We start from the raw sequence: 20,202 nt of genomic DNA, 5'->3' as shown, positions 1-20,202 counted from the left end.
GCAGAGCTTCCAGTCCAGTGGCGAGGACAGACATGAATAAATACTCCTCAGCAATGTCAGAGTGTAACTGTGACAGTCTTGAGAGCAGAGGTAGCTGGTCATCAGGGATTTGATGTAGTCCAGAGGAGGGGAGACCTGGATAGAAGGGAGTTCAGCAGATGAAGAGCAGGGACAGCATGTGCAAAGGCCCTGTGGTGAGAGGGGCAGAGTAAGTGGGGCTGAGAAAAGGCCCACGTGACTGGACTGAAGGGAGCAAAGGGCTCATCTCCTGCAGGGGCTGGAGGGACAGCAGGCAGCCACAGAGCCTCTGTTAGGCCCCTGCCCACTCCCAGGACACCCAATCTGGCTCCTGCCCATCTGTGTCATCCCTAATGCCATCAGTCCTTCCGAAGTGGCACACCCAGACACAAAGCCCCCACCTTCTGCAAATTGCTCCCTCTTTCCTTTTGCTCTGGCTCAGGGCTAAATTGGGTCCTCCAGGCCACAGAGTGACACAATGGGTCCATGAGGTGGCACCGGGGCTGCCTTGGGTCCAACCAAGGAGTCGGGTGCCTCTTCCAGGCCCACGAGTAGAGACCTGAGATGCCTATTTTAAGCCACGCTGTTTGCAGGATGTGCTGCTGGTTTCCCAGAGTGAGGACCGAACCTCCAGTGGAACTTTATTGAACCCGAGTGAAACGCCCGGCCAGGCCCGCTTCATTCACACCTGGCAGAGCTTCTTCCTGGGCTGCTGTCCCCGTGCCCAGGCAGCCCTGGCCTGGCAGGGGGTGGGAAAGGAGGCCCTGCCGATGGAGGGGTGGAGCCCAGGGCAGGGCTGAGGGAGGCCTGGGTCTCTCTGAGGGGCGCTCGGCTTCACCAGGCCCCCAGGGGAGGAGGCCAAGTTCTCACAACCACCAGCAGCTGAGACTCTGTTTGTGTTTGTTCTGACCACGGACGGCACACTGAGGGCTTTGCACAAGCATCTCATTTAGTCCTAAAGCCACCCTCAGAGGCGGGTGCCGTCGCGAACTCCATCTCACCAACAGGACAGCAGACGCAGGCAGTGAAGGACCACTCCCACGGTGGCACAGCTGGGGCGTGAGCCTCTGCACGTCCCCGTTCCGCCCAGCCCTCCCTCTCGGGGGCCACTCAGATGTGGGTCCACTGCCCAGCAGAGCGCAGAGGGAAGCACTTACCTGCTGTGACGAGTTCCCCTTGACCAGCACCCCCCCCCCCCCACCTCTCTCTGGATCACGGTGCGTCGCCACTGAACTTCCCGAAAACATAAGCTGGGGCTCCTCGGAAACATTCTGCATCTCCACTTCACAGCAGGGTCATTTGTGTGGGACCCATAGGGCCCGTGACGGCACTACACCCCCCACTACGGCGTCCAGCACCCACCCCTTGTATGTTAGACAAATGAGCAGAGAGGAAAAGAAATAAATATATAACCATTTATGGAGCACCAACCACCTGTGCAAGATGCTGTACAACGGTGCTGTCCAATACGGCAGCCCCAAGCCACAGAGGGCCATTTAAATTATTAATTAAAAGTAAATCAAATTTAAGATTCCATTCCTCGGTCGTCCACAGCTGCCGGGGGCTGCTGGCTGCTGTGTCACAGAGCACCAGACACAGAACATGCCCATCATCCCAGGAAGCTCTTCCAGACAGCCCGCCCACGGCAGCCAGAGGGAATTCCATTACAAGCCGACCCTCCAGAGGCTCATGACCTGGCAAAGGGAAAAAAATCAACGTTCTAGAAAAATACAGTTGGAGGAAAGAAAGATTCTAGGGCAGGTGGGATTTCTGTATTAGCCAGTGACAGGTGAAAAAACCCAACTCAAAAACCGGCTTAAAAATAAAAGGGGATTTCTTGGCTTATGTCAAGAACAGCCCAGGACTCCGACTCGTTTGGACACAGCTGGATCCAGAGACAAATGGGATGTCCAGGATCTTCATCTTTCTCCATCTCGTGGCTTTGCTTTCCTCTGTATCAGGTGTATTTCCCGCACAGGTCATCCCCAACTGTTGGCAAAATGACGCTGAGACACATGACCTTGCAGCTTAGCAGCCTCTACACAAGAGAGAGGCCCTCACCTGGGAGTTCTGGCAAAGTCTCAGAGGACCTGATCACAAGCCCACAGAGGGGATGATGCGCGCACTGTGCGAGAACAGAGTGCCCAGTGGCTCTTAGGGGACCATGTGGCAGTGGGATCCTTGACAGAGGCCCGAGGGGTCTCCTCTTTCCTATAGATGGTTCCTCTCCCCGGCAGCGGGCAGGGCAGCCAGACCCCAGGGGAGAGGAGCCCCTGATGTTCAGAGAGGGAAAGAAACTTGAGTCCAGGTGCCCAGCGGCTCCCAGACGTGCCAGAAACAGAATTGAGAATTCAGGACATCTGACCCCGAGGTCGGATCTCATACTGGCCGACACTGACTGCACACTGTCCCGTCCTTCCATCAGGCGGGTATCTCAGCCTCCGCACTGCCGACGTTCTTGATGTACTTTGCTAACGTTGTGGGGCATCCTGTGCGTATAGCATCTTGCGTAGGTGGCTGATGCCCCATAAATTTTTATATATTTATTTATAAATATAAAAAATATTAAAAAGGCAGCACCCCTGGCCTCTACTCACTGGACGCCACTATCACCCCCTTCAAGGAGCATTGTTTTTCTCATCTGACAGATGGGGAAACTGAGGCACCGGAGGTTACGTAGATTCCCAGGGTCCTGTGCTAGTGAGTGGGAGCTGGGACCTTAGCGTCGTCGGCAGACCGGCTCTGCAGAGTCTGGGCTGTACCCACTGGCCCAAGGCGGGTGGCCACACCCAGCTGCTTACAGTAAAAGCTTCCTGAAGCAGATGTTGGCAGAGTGCAGAGGGCTCCTCCCTGTAAGTACAGCATTATTGGAAGGAAATGATCCACGCCCTCCGCCTGGCAGAAAATTGCCCTCTGACTTTCGTGTTAAAGAGGACAGCCAGCCGTGAGCTCCAACCGAAAATGAAGTAATAATGTAGGGACTAGAAGGGTCTGGGAAGGTGGTTATTTATCTCACACCACCCCTCCATCATCTCCATTTTACTAAAAAGCCAAAAAAATAGGAAGCAAGCTGCAAGTGTCAGACACTTTCCCAAGGCCTCGTGCAAATTCCCAATGGAGCCTGATGGCAGCTGACCCGCCAGCCGGCCTCACCCTCCCAGCCACGCTGAGAGTCGGGGACCCGGCAGGGCCGACCGTCCACAGCTGGGCCGTGGACACAGGCTGGGTGGCCCTGTCTGAACACGCATCCCCTCTTCTGCAGGCCTGGGGGGATTACTGCACCCCGCATCGTGTAAGCCTTGGGGGTGACCATCTGCTGATCGGGGTGCCTCTATTGCCCCCACCCCCACCCCGACTCTGTCTTCAGGGAGGTCACAGGATGCCGGCAGACTGATCCCAGCCCTGCAGCCCCCTGGCCAGGCAATGGCCCCGGGAGGGACACCGAGATCTGAGAAAGGAAAACCAAAGGCCCCACCCAGACAGGTCAAAATCGTGAGTCGGGGGTGAGCTCTCCTTCCCTTTGGATCCTGAGCTAGAAGCAGCGCCCCACCCTGCCCAGCTGCAGGCTGCGTGCCCCTCCCCCTCGGGGATTCGGGAGAAGGCGGCGACCAGGGCAGGGCGGAAACAGGATGCAGGAAGGAGCAGGGAGGATGGGCTGGTCCCTGAGGCCGCAGCCACCTGCTTCCTGGGGTTTCGTTAAGTGACACCCTAACCTCCCCCCAACACCCCCCCGTTCCTTCCCTGTGTTAGTCTGCGGGGACTGCTATAGCAAGGTGGCTGGGCGGCTGCAAGAACACAAAGGTAATTTCTCACAGGTCCAGAGGCTGCAGGTCCGAGATTGGGGTGTGTGCAGGGCTGGTTTCCTCTGGACCTCTCTCCTTGGCCTGTGGACGGCTGTCTCCTCCCCGTGTCCTCACATGGTCTTCCCTCTGTGCGTGTCTGTGTCCTCATCTCCTCTTCTCATAAGGACTCCAGTCATACTGGATCAGGGCCACCCTAATGGCCTCCTGTTACCTTACTCACCTCTTTAAAGACTCTGTCTCCAAACAGTCACGTTCTAAGGTACTGGGGTCAGGACTGCAACATGTGAATCTTGCAGGCACACAGTTCAGCCCATAGCGCTGACACACACACCTCCGCCACCTGCTTAAGTCCATCTGAATGGGCTTCAGTTCCCTAATCCTAAAAGAGTCCCAGCTGAGCTACCCACCGTCCACTGCGCTTGACCCCAAGGTGACTCCTGTCCCTTCTCCCAGCTCCTACACACCGCACCCCTGTGCATGCACACATGTGTGCACTCACACAACCTCCCCTTGCCTTGCAGGCGCTCTGTCTGCATTACACAGAGCAACGTGGAAGGGTGAAATAATCCTAAACAGTTGTTTTAACTGCCCCGATCTTCCCGGTTAGAGACACCCCACCCCTGAGCCTGCACTGTTACGAAGCCAGGGGCCGAGCTACCTTGTGGGGCCACACTGCCCTGGGTCTCTCCCTGCCACGCTGTCTGGACACCCAAAGAAAGTCACCCCTCTTTCAGTTTCTTTTTTCTTTTCTTTTTTTTTTTTTTTGAGGAAGATTAGCCCTGAGCTAACATCTGCTGCCAATACTCCTCCTTTTGCTGAGGAAGATTGGCCCTGGGCTAACATCTGTGCCCATCTTCCTCTACTTTATATGTGGGATGCCTGCCACAGCATAAGTGATACGTAGGTCCACACCCAAGATCCAGGTGAGTGAACCCCGGGCTGCCGAAGTGGAGTGCACCAACTTAATCACTGTGCCACGGGGCGGGGTCCCCTCTTTGGTTTCTTGATGGCGTTTCAGTGCCACTGTGTTCAGGCCAGGTTCTTCTCCGGGGCCACTCGGGCTCTAGGTCACAGTGGAGGTCAGTCCAGAGCCAAGAGGAGAGAGCCAAGGTCACTCTGACCACACTGAGCTGAGGACGCTGGAGCCTCGCGGAGGCGGATGGGCATGAAGCCCTGTCCGAGGGAGAGTGTGGACCAGGGTCTCTGGCCTCAGATAACAGACAAAAAGAAAACCAGAACGTGAACACAGGTGCTGTGAGGACAACACAGTGCGAGGCGAAGAGAAGAGCATGCAGGGGTGCGCCTTGTGGGCGGGGGGCCCCCGCAGGTGCTGCTTGGCTCCTTCCCCCTCTGGCACGGCCCCCAGCTGTGCTTTCTCAGCCGCTTAACCCGGCGACCTCCAGCATCCAGGTCATCGGCTTCGCACTGGCTCCTAAAGGTGGCAGCCCCTTCACAGAGGCACCCTCGCGGCTGCACAAGAGCGTGGGTGTCGCGGGGTGCAGCCGACATTCGTGCGAGAGCAGCCTGCAGTGTGGGCAAGGTCAGTCTCCAGACCCGAGCACAACGTCCCTCTGAGGCTGGAGCCCCAGGACCTCCCGGCGCTGCCGCATCCACACCCAGCTCCACGGTGACTGACCTGTGTCTCAGCTGGTCCCGCCGCTGTAACAAGTGCACAGACTCGGGCTCGTCAACCAGGGGACTTCCTCTCTCTGGTTCCGGAGGCTGGAAGTGCCAGATCAGGGTGTCAGCAGGGTGGGTTCTGGCGAGGGCCCTCTTCCAGGCTGCAGGCTGCCGACTTCTCCCTGTGGCCCCAGGGGGCAGGGGCGCAGGAGCTCTCCTGGTCCCTTTTATAAGGACACAGATCCCATTCATGAGGGCTCCTCTCTCACAACCTTATCACCCCCCAGAGGCCCCACCTCCTAACACCATCATCCAGGGGCTTGGGTCTCAACCCATGGATTTTGCCCCTAACCCTTCATTTATATGTATCTTCAGCTCAGCTCAGACCTGACACTGCTTCCTCCTTCTGTGGCAGGCACGGGCCTGAGATGTTGACTTTATTTTTCCTAGTCATAAACACACACGTGCGTACATGTATTTACAAAGTCTCTGTACACGCGTGTACCCAGTATACACATCAACATATCAATAGCTATTGCAGTAGATGCTGTCTGTGGATGCCAGTGATCAGGCCGCCCTCTGTGAGGGTCTGGGGGCCACCCTGGCACTGCTCGATGTCCCCTGGCACAGAGCTCTCCTCCAGCGTCTGCCCGAAGGCTTCCGTGAGGGTGAGCTCACTACCCTGTGAGTCAGCCTGCACCCCGCAGCTCCCGAGGCTTGAGGTGATTGCTCACATGATGGCCTCCTGACCTCCACTCCCTCTTGCACGCCAGAGACAGACCTGGTGTTTTGTAAGCAGTGCACACGCCTCGCTCCCCAAACCTCTCCCCTCCAGTTACAGACCCTCAAGCCATCTCCAGGTCCCTCGGCTCTTCCTCATAGTCTCTTCCCCTCTTCTGCTCCATGGCCTCCTCCTCTGGACATCCCCTTTATAAATATGCCACTCAGATCAGACACAGTGTTCTCGCCACTGAGCGGTAGGACTGTTAATACAGGACCCACTTCCTGAGGGCTGGTCCCTGTGCTAAGTGCTCTGCACATGATCTCATTGAGTCCTCATAACAACCCCAACAGACAGGTACTCTTATCTCCACTTTACAGAAGTGGGAAGAAGTTAAGACATTGGCCCAAGGTCACACAACTCATAGTACCAAAAGTAGGACTTGAACCCAGATATTAACCACTATATTATATCCTCCCCTTACCAGGATGTTATGCTTCTAGTAATATGACCAAATATAGCATCAGCATTTTTTTTTTAAATCTACCTTCTGTAGTTGGATCATTTATCTTGTGGGCAGCTCAAGTCAACTTGTGGTGTTCAAGTCAAGCTGCCAATTGCAGTTACTGGAGAAGTTGTGTTAAGAATTTAAATTCCCAGATCCTATCTCAAACCTCGTAATTTAGAGTTTGAAGGTAAGGCCTGGGAACCTACAGTGTAAAGCTTAAAATGCAGATTTCCAGGCCTCAGAGTTTCTGATACAGTAGATGTGGAATGGGGCGTGAGCACACGTATTTTTTTAAAACCTCCCTGGGTGATTCTGTGGCACAGCTGGGGCTTGGGACCACCGCCCTGAGAAGACGTCCAGTGTAGATGATTCTTGGGCCATTGAGCTCACCGTCCCACCACTCGCCACTAGATGGCGAGACGACACGGCCCTCACCGTCCCAGCCCAGCTCAGCCCAGGACCCAGCGAACCAGACAAGACCACCAGCCATCCAGGCCCAACAGGCAGTCAGGCAGGACCCCTCGTGATTCCTGCCCTCCCTGCAGCCCCAAAAGGGGGCTCTTGATGGGGAAAAGTCTTTTGTTTCTCTTTCCCCCACAGAAGGCAAGAAACGCATCTTCGGTGCAAGAGGCAGAATTTGGAAGCTGGCCTCAGGAGAGATGGGAACGCCCGCGGCCCCGGCCCCGATTCCCTTCCCTCCAGGACGCCCGGCTCCTGGCCCAGTGCTGGAGGGCGACAGGCCGCCCAGCAGGGGCAAGCTGAGGAAGGGGGCCGATGCCCACCGCGGGCCTCTGCTGACGACTCCCACGCGGGGCTCCAGCTGTTTCTCCTCCTCTGAGGGCCCCGCGCAGGTGGCCTCCAGGAGCACGACGCCCACGGTGCGGAGCTGGGGAGCCGCAGGTCACCTTCACGGGCGCTGTTCCCAGGGAGGGCGATGAAAACAGCCCCAGGGGACCCTGTGGGCGGTCCCGAGGGAGTGGGACACACAGTCGGGGCCCCAGAGGAATGGGGTAAACTTCACCTCACCCAGCCACCTGCCTCCTCCTCACGTTCCTGCAGAATAACGAGCCTTCCCGCCGGCGCCTGGGCGCACCGAGGAGGGCCTCTCCCTCTGGGTGCCAGGACACCACAGGGACAATCAGGCAGCAGGTGTGGCGCGTGGGGTGTGGGGAGGGGCGACCTTGGGGCAGATGAAGACGGATGCGTGGAGGCACTCTGGGGGCAGAAGACATCCAGAGCCTGTGAATACGTTACCTTACATGGCAGAGGGGAATGGAGATGGCTGGTGGAATCAAGGTTGCTAATGAGGTCACCTTAAAATATCCCATTTTAGGGGAGCCGGCCCCGTGGCCTGGTGGTTAAAGATCGTGCACTCAGCTTTGGTGGCCCGGGCTTCACAGATTTGGGTCCCACATGCGGACCTACTCACCGCTCATCAGCCATGCTGTGGCTGCATCCCACATACAAAGTAGAGGAGGTTTGGCATAGATGTTAGCTCAGGGCTAATCTTCCTCACCAAAAAAAATATACATTTCTATCCTATTTTAGAATTGTCCACGTGGGCCCAGTGTAATCACAGGGGCCTTGAAAGCAGAGGGGGAAGCACAAGGGGAGAGCGGGAGGGAGATGGGACTAGGGAGGAAGGTCGGAGGGATGCGATGTGAGAAGGCTCAGCCATTCTGGGCTTTGGGGACGGGACGGAGGAGGGGGCCACGAGCCCTGGTGTGGGGCCCTCTAGAAGCTGGGGAGGCGGGAAATGGAGTGTCCCCGGAGCCCCCAGCAGGGAACACAGCCCTGCTGACGCCTTAATCGTGAGCCCGGTGAGGCCCATGCTGGATTCTGACCCACAGATCCGTGAAATAAGGCATTCATGTTGTTTAAGGCAGCAAGTTTGTGACAATTTGCTGCGGCAACTAATTCACGGGGCCTGGAGGCGTTTCAAGGTCCATCACGCTTGAGCCCCAGATCGGCCCCAGGGGGCGGGTGGACCAGCCTCCATTTCACAGGGGGGCTCCGTGAGGCTGGGTAACGGGCGAGTCTCACAGTGGGAGTCGGAGGAAAAGCTGGTCTCAAGCTTAGTTCTGCCTGACTCCAAATCTGCGTCCTAATACCCCGTCTCAAAGTGGCACGCCCCACACGTGGCAGGTGGCTTCTAAAGTGGCCCCACTGGCCCCACATCTGGGTGAAATCCCGTGCCCGTGAGTGTGACTTGCTTCTAAGAAAAGAATCCAGCAAAAATGACGGGACTTCACTCCCGAGATTAGATTATAAGAAACTGTGACCTCCCTCCCTCCCTCTGTCTCCCTCTCTCCCTCCCTCCCTCCCTCTCCCCCTCTCTCTTCCTCTTTGCTCACACGGATGAAGCCACCTTCCAAGAGAAAAGCTGAGCTTTGGAGAGTCCCACGTGACAAGGAACGGAGGGTGGCCTCTGGCCCACAGCCCGCAAGGAGCTGAGTCCTGCCACAGCTCCGTGGACAAGCCTGGAAGCGGCTCCCAGCCCTGGAGCCCGGGTGGCACCTCGATTGCAGCCTGGGCGGGCGGGACCTCACTTGGAGGCCCCTGCCACGTGCGCCTGCATCCTGAGCCTTAGGAACCGCGTTCCGGGCAGGGCTGAGTTTGAGAAATGGCACCACGTGGAGCCTGGGGTCTCTGGCCACGAATGAGCAGGGTCTCTGTGAGAAGCTGTTGCCTGGGACAGGGGCCCCCAGCCCTCCCTGCACAAGGATGTGGACACAAGGCCTGAAACCCGGCGACTTCTGAGGGAGCCTGGGGCCTTCGCCTCTGGGGAGCAGCGAGCCCAGAGGTCCAGGTTCACCTCTCAGCGTCCTGCCCGAGACACCCAGCTGCTGGGACCGAGCGCCGCTCTCCTCGCCCTGGAGGGACCAGCCAACGAATACTTGCCAGTCACCTCCCACGTGCCAGGTACTGTGATGGGCACAGGGCGTTCATCCGAAGGACAACAGCGACGGGTCCCCTCCCTCGTGGAGCTGGTGGCACCGCAGGAACAGGCACCAAACACAGACTGGAAGAACTCTTGTCACAAATGTCACAAGGGCACCAGCCAGCAGAGCCAAACTGACCTTTGGAAAAGAGAGAAAGTGTTTTTCACTCCTCTCTTGGTTCCGGCCCCCCGGTCTTGCCCCTGAGCCGCTCCCCCGAGGGGGAAGATGGAGAGGAAGACCCCTGTGCTCTGGAGCCTGTGTGCCTGGGTCCAGATGCCCGCCCTGCCACCTACCGGCTGTGAGGCCGCGGGCCCGTGCGTAACCTCTCTGGGCCTCAGTCTGTTCATCTGTCAAATGGGGAGACGGTGACCCTGCAAAGGGTTGTCTGAGGATGAGGAAAGGTCCACAAGGCACTTGGCCCAGGGTCGTCCACCTGGTTGTTGGGACGTGTCAGCGACGGTTCTCGTAATTCCTGTCCTCATTCTCGCAGCGTTGTCCTAGAGAACCCCGGGGTCCACTGGAAAAGTGCTGCCTCTGGGGAGGGGGCTCATCTCCAGGTTGAGACCGAGGGGCTGGGGCAACATGCTAACAGGGCGGTGGGTGAGAAACCCAGAGCAGATGAGATGTGGGCAGTCCAGGCCAGACCGCAGCGGGAAGCAGGCCTGGGGGCAGCCTCTTGGCGCCCTGTCCTCTGGGCCCTCTACCGCTGTCAGTCCCGGCACAGCTGTGAAGCCGACCTCTGTCCAGCTGCCCCCCGAGCTGCAGAACCTCCTCAGCTGAAGAAGCAACCTTGTCAGGAAGCTGCTGCTGGCGCAGAACTGGATGCTTTTCAGGAATCTTCCAGAACTGCCCAAGACAGGAAGACTCTCCCAGCCCACCGAAGGAGCAGAAGAACCTGGGGCCAGCGCTTTGGTTCTTGAACAGGCCAGCTCAGGGACGCAGGAGCCGGCTGGCGGGGCCTCTGTCTTCCCTATGGATGGGGGGGTGCGGGGGGCGCGGGTTGTCCGGTCTGATGAGCTCACATGATAGATGAGGCCATCAAGGCCCAGAGAGGACATGTGACTTGCCCAGGGTCACACAGCTTGCTGGGGTCAGAGCCAGGACTGGAGCTAAGATTTAGATCTCACTCTTCTTCTTCTTTTTTTTTCTTTTAAGGAAGATTAGCCCTGAGCTAACTACTGCCAATTCTCCTCTTTTTGCTGAGGAAGACTGACCCTGAGCTAACGTCCATGCCCATCTTCCTCTACTTTATACATGGGACGCCTACCACAGCATGGTGTGCCAAGCGGTGTCCTGTCCACACCCGGGATCTGAACCAGCGAACCCTGGGCCGCCAAGAAGCAGAACATGCGCGCTTAACCGCTGAGCCACCGGGCTGGCCCCAGATCTCACTCTTCTTAATCTTGGCAGAGAGAATGGCTCTACAATCGTTGCTTACAGAAGAAATCCCCAAAACAGTGGTGCTCAAACTGTGCTCCACGGAACCCCAGAGGGCTCTGAGGAACCCCTCTGGCAAGACTTGGAAGGTGAGATCCACACCTCATCCCTGACCAGGGTGCTTCTGGACAGTTCCTGGGCGCTCGCTCCCATCAGGGCCTGCCCCCCCCCCGTGCCAGTCCAGCCACGTGCGGGAGCACAGCCCAAGGTGAACAGGATTCAGCCCCCAGGGACCCGCCTTCAAGGTTGGTGGCACCACTGACCACCCGCGTGACCTTGGCCCAGATGACAACCCAGCCTTAGTCGCCTCCTCTGGAGTAGAACTTTCTCTCCCTGGGTTTTTGGGGGATCAGATGAGTAAAGGAGCCTCATGCGTGGCCAAGTGTGAAACACCAGCACATAACAGTCACAGCCCGGCTCACCATCCCCCACATGCAGACCTCAGAGTGAGCAGTGATTCCACCTGGGAGGGGCAGGTGGAGGGAGAGAAACAGTACAGGATTCTTGTCTGGAATGAAAGTAAGTCATGCTGTGAAGCTCACATATTCGTTCATCAAACACTTATCAAGTGCCTTCTCTGGGTGGGACCCCAAGCTTGTCTCGAGCAGTGAGGAAACAAATGGACACAGTGTCCCTCCCCTCGAGGGGCTTATGTTTCACTAGAAGGAGACGTGTAAGCAAAGAGAGGCCCTGAAGAGCAATGGGAGCGGTCACAGAGCACGCGGACCCAGAAAAGATGCAAAAGAGGGGTGCCCTGGCATTGTCTGTGTGCTCGGATGACAGAACAGCTGCCTCCTGAACCGGAGCTTGAGAAAAATGTAGGAAAGAGGAGAGAGGTGTTGAAGCAGAGAAGAAAGGGCTCTGCGCCGGCGGTCAGAGGATGCGAGTTCGAGTCGAGCCCTGCCTCTGATCTGCCGTCGGATCCTGGGCCCAGAAGCCACAACCCTCGCTGGTCTCAGCTTCGCATCCGGAAATGAAGGCACCTGGACAAGGCAGCCCTTCCAGCCCTGACAGTGGGGACTCTAGAAAAGATGAGGATGCTGTGACTAGGACACTTGGCCAACAGACGCTGAACTTCATATAATGAATATTCATATACGAATATTCAAATATGACTATTCATATAATGAATAGTCATATAATGAATATGGACTGCATGCCTGGGACCCTCCCTCAGCTCTGGACCTTTGCCTGGAGGGGTCTGCCCTTCAGAGGCCCGTCCCCAATGTCCTTGTGGCCTTTCTTGAGTAGTGGCCCCAGTAATTAATGTTTATGCCACACAGCATGTGGGGCTGCTGAGCAGCTTAGCAGAGGAGCAGACAGAAATGACCTGTGTCTGATGCCACCTCGGGGCTCAGCCGAGGTGTACAGTGGGGCCATGGACTGCGGGCTTATTTTGTGTGTCAGCCATGAGGGATGGTCATTATCCGACTGCCACCACTCCCTGCCACCTGACAAATGTGTTTGTCACATACCACCCACTTGCTGTACTAATGTTATTCTCGTCCAGGAAATAGAATGGACTTGGAAGACAGAAAGTGGAAAAGAAGATAAACATAACTCTCTGCCCAAAACATACGGACGAAGAGGGAAATGTAAATATTTGTCTAATGACACAAATTCTATTAGCTCTAATTGATGTTGACTTTTTCCTATCTGAAATCTTAGATAAGTTATATAAGTGAAAAGCTATTCATCCTGTTCTGGTACTTTCTACAATTATTCATACGACGTGAAGAGATAGTTGTGGGTAGCTTGGAAAACCTCCTCGTTTTAATAACCTTGTTGCTATAAGAAAATGTATTTTGATCCCCAGTCACACACCTATCAAGGAAGTGTTGGGGTGTAACCGGCTCCTTAGGTGTCGACTGGCCAGCTCCTGTAGAGTTTTCTTGAATATCACAATAAGGAGTGTTCAGTCTGCACTTGTCACTGGCGATGCCATCGGATAAATAAGGACAGAATAACGTCTTCCCCCGGCAGCCACCCTGTCAAAGAAGCTCCATCTGTCTGCAGAACTTCATACCTGGGAGGGGAGAAGGAATCCTCACATCAACGCAAGGCGCAAGGTCTAGTTTATAAACCTTCCAGGGGAGAAAGACCATTCATTTCACAGGAGAATGAGACCATCCGGTAATTAAACCGAGGTCCTTCTGCAGGGGCTAGGGCAATGTTAAAGACTCATGAAAGAGACTTTGGATCAAGTTCCCACTGCGGATTGGTGACAGAGGGCCTGAGACGTTCATCCTCCGAGCCCTGGGCAGGTGCATCCAGTCTGTCACCTCTGGCCGGCAGCAGCCTCGTCTGAAGTCTCCAGGGTGCCAAGCTGTGAGGGAAAGCAGGGCCCTCGTTCAGCGGTCCTCAGGCTATAATGAGCATGGGAAACACCTGGATGGTTGTTAACACTAGAGACTCCCCGCCCTAGACATGTTGAGCTAGCCAAGTGGTTCCTAGTCCTGGAGGCGTGGGGCAGCAGAAACACCTGGAAGGTTTATAAACCCTCATGTTAGAGTCCCACCCCCAGAGATTCCTGTTCAATTGATCTGAGGTGGGGCCCATAGCTGTTCTTTAGAAGGCAATCCTAACACCCCTGATTGTTTAATCCAGCCACCCGCCACAGGGAGCATTTCCCAAGACACCTCGACAGGTGCCTGGTTCCCGGACACTCTCCGTCCTTCCTGCAGCTGAGACCAGAGCAAGCAGGTGCAAACGCTGCCTGCCGTGACTACTGTTGTTGTTATCATTATTACTATCTTCATTTGCATTTGGTCATAGCTGCAAGCTCAGCCAAGCTGTTCCATATCCCAGGTGCCAGGACCCTCCGGTTTGGGTGGCGCATGGGGGCTAGGCTAAGCCAATCAGAACAGTGTTCCCGCCCCCCAGTGATTGGTTCAGCAATGAGCATGTGACCCAATCAAAACCAAAAGATTCGATTCTAAGGTTTATATTGATATTGTTGGCCAAGAGAATCATCTTCTTTTCCCCTTGTCCTGGGAGCATGTCAGTTTAGAGCAGCCAGGGCCGCCAGCATGAAAGAGAGGCTGCCTGAGAATAAGGCAGCACAGAAAGAAGTACAGCCAAGAGGTGGAGAGAAACCTTGTCTAGATGACATCATTTGATGCCCTGGATCCAGCCATATCTGAAGCTGGTTGTAGTCCTGGACTTTACATTCCCTTTTCTGTTCAAGTCGATTTGAGATTGGTTTTCTATGACTTGCAAATGACAAAGACATCCTACTACATTACATAACGCCCAAGCTCTCCTTGGACCACATCCACGCTGGCTACCAGCCTGGAAAAGGGCTTCTGCCCCTGAACCCCCTACTGCTGACTGGGGCATTGCTACCTGATTACAAGTTCCCCAGGTGCCAACTGTCTGCCAGGCTACTCTTGATCTCCATTGCTGCGCTCTGCTCACACGCCAGGATGCCTCTAGGTCATCTTGAATTAGGGTGACCCACTGTCCCAATCCGCCTGGCACTGAGGGGGCTCCCCAGCTGTGAGAAGTCCAGTGCTAAAACTAGGAAAGTCCCAGGCAAACCGGGGCAGGTTGGTCCTCGTATGTGAATTGCACATGGTTCGGAAGTAGAAACGGCTGGAAGCACTGGACAGTGGGCTCCAACAGCAGCCAACACAGCTGGGGCTGCCCCCAAGGGGCTGACCTGCTCCAGTGGGAGGGGAACCAGTGCCAGACCTTCCATCCTGCCTGCCTGCTCCGGCCGGTCCATAGCCAGCACAGCCTGAGATGGCCACCTCCAGGAAACCAAGTCCCACAGGACAAATCGTCCCACTAAGGGGACCCTCGCTGCCTCACAGGGAGTCCAGGTTTTGGTTTGGAAATTTAAAAATAATGAGATCGTGTGTATAATGATTCTGGCACCACACCTGGTATGCTGTGGACCCTAAATCAAGATGGTAACTAATGCTCCTGATCCAAATAGTGGTTGACTGTTTTCCCAGTAAGCACTAATTTTTATGGTGCTTCCTATATGCCAGGACTTACTCCCAGTACTTGAGTGATATTGACTCACTCTTCACAGTAACCTCAGGAGATAGCCGTTGCCATTATCCCCATTTTATGGGAGAGGAAACCTCAAAACTTGCTTCGTGGAGATTGAATCTGTAGGCCATTATTCTGGAGTCAGCCCAGCTCCTATTCAGGTCTGACGGTTCCATATTCATTCAACAAACATTTCATTGAGCATCTGCAAGGTGCCAGGCACTGTTCTAAGCACCAGGGATACGGCACTGAGCCAGACAGCCCCTATCTGCCTGGAGCTTACATTCTGGTGGAGAGGACAACAGTAAAGAAGGAAAACAATGACAGAAAGCTGCTCTGCCTAGCTTTCGTAAAGGGGAATTTACCGGAAGGAGCTCTCAAGGCATCACGAGCCGACGGACCTGCTCAGAATTCAGATCAAGGCGGGAGCCTCTGAGTGGCTGGGGCTGAGTCACGTGCCCACCCCCGTGGCCGTGTGGGCGTGAGAGGTGGGGTTCCTCATTACCTTCCTCTCCAGGAGACTGTGTGCGGAGATGATGTCATTCAGCCAAAAGGACATCAGAGGGGCGAGGACAAAGGAGGAATGGCTGCCGGGCAGCCAGAAAACAGCAGGTGTCCTCGACACCAGCCCTTGGATATTTAAAGACACAACAGTCCCAGGACCTCGTCTGTCCTCTGAGCTGAAACCCCTCCTTCCCCTCCGGGACTTGGTTTCCATCACCCGAATCCTAGAACTGTATGACTTTCGAGCTGAAAATGATAGTAGCCAGCTGTACCAGTGACCGAGCACCCCCCCGCTCCACCCCGGTGCAGGAGAAGCGGGGCATCCACGAGGGTCCAGCTGGAGAAACGGAACCAGTAGGAGACATGTATTGGGTGATTTATCACAAGCCATTGGCTTAGGCAATTGTGGGGGCTGGTGAGGCAAGTCCAAAGTCCGTCTGTGGGGCCGGCCGTGAGGACGGGTGGCTGCAGCTCTTGGGCAGGGGTGAAGCCACTGCCCACAGGGTCCACGGGGAGGATTCCTTCTTCATCAGGGAAGCCTCAGCTCTATTCCTATGGCCTTTCAACTGATGAGATGAGGCCCACCCAGGTTATCTAGGATACTGTCTAGGACTTTAAAGTTGATCATTACGAACATTGATCGCATCTATAAAATACTTTTGCAGCAACACTTAGATTAGTGTTTGATTGAATAACTGGGGGCTGGAACCTGGCCAACTTGACGTATAAAACTGACTGTCACACAGCAGTGACCTCACTAAGCCTCTCAGAAGATGTGGTATGCTTAGGGTTGCCAGATGAAACAGTTAAATTTGAATTTCAGATAAACGATGCATAATTTTTTAGTATATATATGAAAGAGAGAGAAGAAGGAAGGAAGGAAGAAAGGGAAGAAGGGAGAGAGGGAGGAATAAAGGAAGGGAGGAAATACACTTTAAAAGCCCACTACCTATAAAGACTCAACCTCTGAAAGACTCTGGGCAGGAAGGGGATGGCCCAGGGTGTGTGTACCAGGGGGCGGGGGCGCCCGGGCTGTCCTGGAGGCTCTGTCACATGTTAGCTGTCCCTCTAGGTACTGAGCTTGGTACTCGGGGAACTGACAGTCAACAAGACCAAGTTCCCCCCCGCCCTTCTACGCCTTCCGGTGTGAGGGAAGGAAGAGTTGACAGGTCAGTAACCACTACACATTGTGGCTAGCGTTCTGAAGGGAGCAGAGAGCACCCAGGGGGACCGATCTCCAGGAGGGAGGTCAGCGAAGGCCACTCTGAGGAGGTGGCATTTGAGGTGAGACCTGAAGCCTAAGGAAGAGACGCCACTCAGAGAGCAGGGCCAAACAGCAAGTGCAAAGGCCCAGAGGTGGAAGAGGCTGGCCTGAAGTGGCAGGAGGAAGGGCAGGGGAGAGGCCTGACCCAAGGCTCCAGGCCTGCGAGCAGTCGGGGTGCGGTCAGCGCCTCCCAGAGAAAGAAAGTGGGGATCTGAGGGAGGGACCTGCAGGGAAGAATCTAAGCAACTTCTCCTGCCCAAACATACTCACACGCACACAGACACATGCATACACACACGTGCACAGGATGCACGCGTGCCCACAGACACATGCATGCACATGCACACACGCACGTGCCCACATGTGCACACACAGTTACTTGGTTCAGGGGCTCAGTCCTCTTGCAGGAGGACCTCTCCCCACCGACTCTGAGGAGGGAACCTGCAGGCGGGATGCAGGAAAATGAGACGCAGTACCTGGAACTCAAGGGCCTTCTTTGCAAAGCCCATCTGCGTCACATTGTGGTCGGTCTGATGTTAGGACCAGCGGCAGCCTGCCAGGGATCCTGGGGAGCTGCCTCCAGATGTTGCCGGGACATGTCGCCCTGCACTGTCTCCGCCTGGCCAGGCCCCATCGTCTCTCATGGGACTACTGACATGACCTCTTCGATGGCCTCCCCGTTTCTGTCCTTGCCCCAATCTACTCTCCATGCAGCAGCCAGAGCAGCCTTTGGAAACGTTGTCAGGTCTTGTCTCCTCTGAAGAAAACTCTCTGAAGGCCCCGTCTCACTCTGAGCAAAGGCCAAAGTCCTTGTAGTAATCTACACGGCCCTACAGATGCCCGTGCCCTCACACCTCCGACCTTGTCTCCTGCAACCCTTCCACTCGCTCACCTCATTCCAGCCAAAGGGGTCTTCTCGATGTTCCCTAGACACCCCAAGCAGGCTCCTGCCTCGGGGCCTTTGCACTTGCTCTTCCCCCTGCCCAGAACACTCTCCCATCCCTCAGCCCTCATGCCACCCTATGGCTGGCTCCCTCACTGCCTTCAGCTTCCCTGATCACTCTGTTCCCCCAACCCTCCCCACCTCTAAGCCTCCAGCACTTCCCATGCTCCTTCCTGCTTTGTTTCCCTCTGTAGTACTTATCCTTATCCAACTTCCTTCGTTTTACTTGCTTGTGTGTTTATTGGTCTGTCTCCCCGGAGAGAATGCAAGTCACACGAGGACAGGAATGCTGTTCTATCCCGTGCCGTATACCCAGAGACTAAAGCAGTACCTGGCACACGGCAGGCAGTCAATAAGGTTTACTGAATGTTGAATGGAGTCCATCTAGACTCTGACATCTGACAATCACAGGAGGATGGCTGCTGGAAGACTAAACTTTTGGGACAACGGCTTCAACTTAGCCCGAGTGCAGCGGGGAAGATCCATGAATGTGAGCCCTTCCTCCCAAGGTGAGGCCACCAGAGACCAGGGCTCTGTGTTCCTGGCCCTGCCACTTACCAGCTTGAGGCTTCAGGCAAGTGACTTCTCTGGGCCTCAGTTTCCCCACTTGTAAAGTGGAAAGAATGGACTTGATCATCTCTGAGGTCTGGCGACATTCAGGGCTTCCACAGGCACCCTCGGGAGGAGAGGGGAAAACTTTCTTCCGGGGTTCGGAGACCTTTCCCAGACATGGCCCGCAGAAGATCAGATGACAGTTTTGAAAGGGGAAATGCTGTTGGCCAGTGGCCAACATCTTTCTCCACCTTCTGAGCGCGGCTGCTGCGGTGCGGTACCCTCTCTCCTTCCCGCTTCTCAGGCTCTCCCGTCTGCAGCTCAAGGCCGGTGTGCAGTACGGCGGGAGGGGACGGGTAGTTCCCTTTTCCCCTATCTTGGAGCATTTCCAGACAGAATGTCTAAAAGGCCTGGAGCCACTCCGAGGTGTACGCCGGACAGAAATCAGAGCTTCTGTGCACCAAATGCCAAGAGCAAAAATGTTCGTAGCTGCTTTATTCATAATAGTCCCAAACTAGGAAAAACCTGAGGTCCATCAACGGGAGAATGAAAAATAAATTATGGTATATTCATACAGTGGAATATTACACAGCAACTAAGAAGAATGAAGTGCAGCTATACAGAAAACCCTGCATGGGACGCCCAGGCACAATGTTGAATGAAAGAAGTCAGACACAAAGAATATACACGGTATGACTCTGTTTATTTGAAGTTCAGAGATAGACGAAACTTTATGTTGGTAGATGTTAGAACTGAGGTTACTTTGGGGAGCTTGACTGAGAAAGTGTAGGGAGGCAGCAGTCTTGGGACCCGGGCATACCCTAGATTTTGATCTGGGTGGCAGCTCCATGCATATGTTCATAGGTGGAAACTCACTGAGCTGTCCACTTAAGAGTTTCACACCTCACTGAATATAAATTATGCCTCAATTAAACAGAAGAAAGAAACATAAGTAAAGGGCCTGGAACCAGAGGAGGGTTCCAGCACAGGAGGCCCTCCGCCACCCCTCGACAGGGGATTTCCACGGCATTGGGTGGCATTCCCCCCCTCCCCCCACTGTCCCCGGCAGCCCAAGGTCACTAACTGAGAACCCAGCCACAGCTTCCTCCTTCCGGGCAGCCTGCTCCTCAGAAGCCGGGAGGACGCAGGGCCCGGCTGCTTCTGGCTCCGGGCTGCGGGTGCTCCTCCCGCCCCCTTCCTGAGAGCCAAGGCCTCAGAGTGGGCCCCATTTCTCCATCCTTTGCCGGCCTCCCGCAAACAGTGTTCCCTAATCCCGGACGAGATGGAGAGGAAATCCTAGCCTGGCCTTGGTGGCTGTCTGGGTGAATCCCACAGAGCACCCAAAGGTGGTTGCGTGGTGCCAGCCGAGACACTGGCAAGTCTAACCCAACAGCCAGGACTGTGTCCTTGATGCTCAAATCATAGTTCTGCTGAGACCAGTGACCCAGACTCAAGAACAGCGACCCCCTCACCCTGCCCCCTCCCTAGCCCAGAACGGTTTCATTCACACTGGGAGTTTTTCCCCAGTAATGATAGGGGCCTCCTTTTACAGAGCCGCCTTTCCTGAGCAGGCATTGGTGTCTGAACTTCACAGGCATCCACTCGGTCAGGACTATCACTAACCCCATTCTACAGATGAGGAAGCTGAGGCTCTGAAAGGTTGAAGGACCATCCAAGGAGCTGTGATCGGTAACCACAGGGCCAGGATTTGAACTCAGCCAGCTCGGCCGCAGGGCCACGTGCCTCAGCACCAAACTAGACCGCCTCCTAAATGCATGGCTCTAAATACCAGTGCCCACACTGTGAATGTGCCCGGTAGGAGCTAAAAAGCAATAGAAGGTGACAGAAGTGGGGAAGTTTCTAACAAGATAATATCACAATCCCAATTCAT

The sequence above is a fragment of the Equus asinus genome, chromosome 5 (assembly GCF_041296235.1).
Source record: "Equus asinus isolate D_3611 breed Donkey chromosome 5, EquAss-T2T_v2, whole genome shotgun sequence".
Classification (NCBI taxonomy): Eukaryota; Metazoa; Chordata; class Mammalia; order Perissodactyla; family Equidae; genus Equus; species Equus asinus.
Note: the sequence above shows the minus strand (reverse complement) of the source record.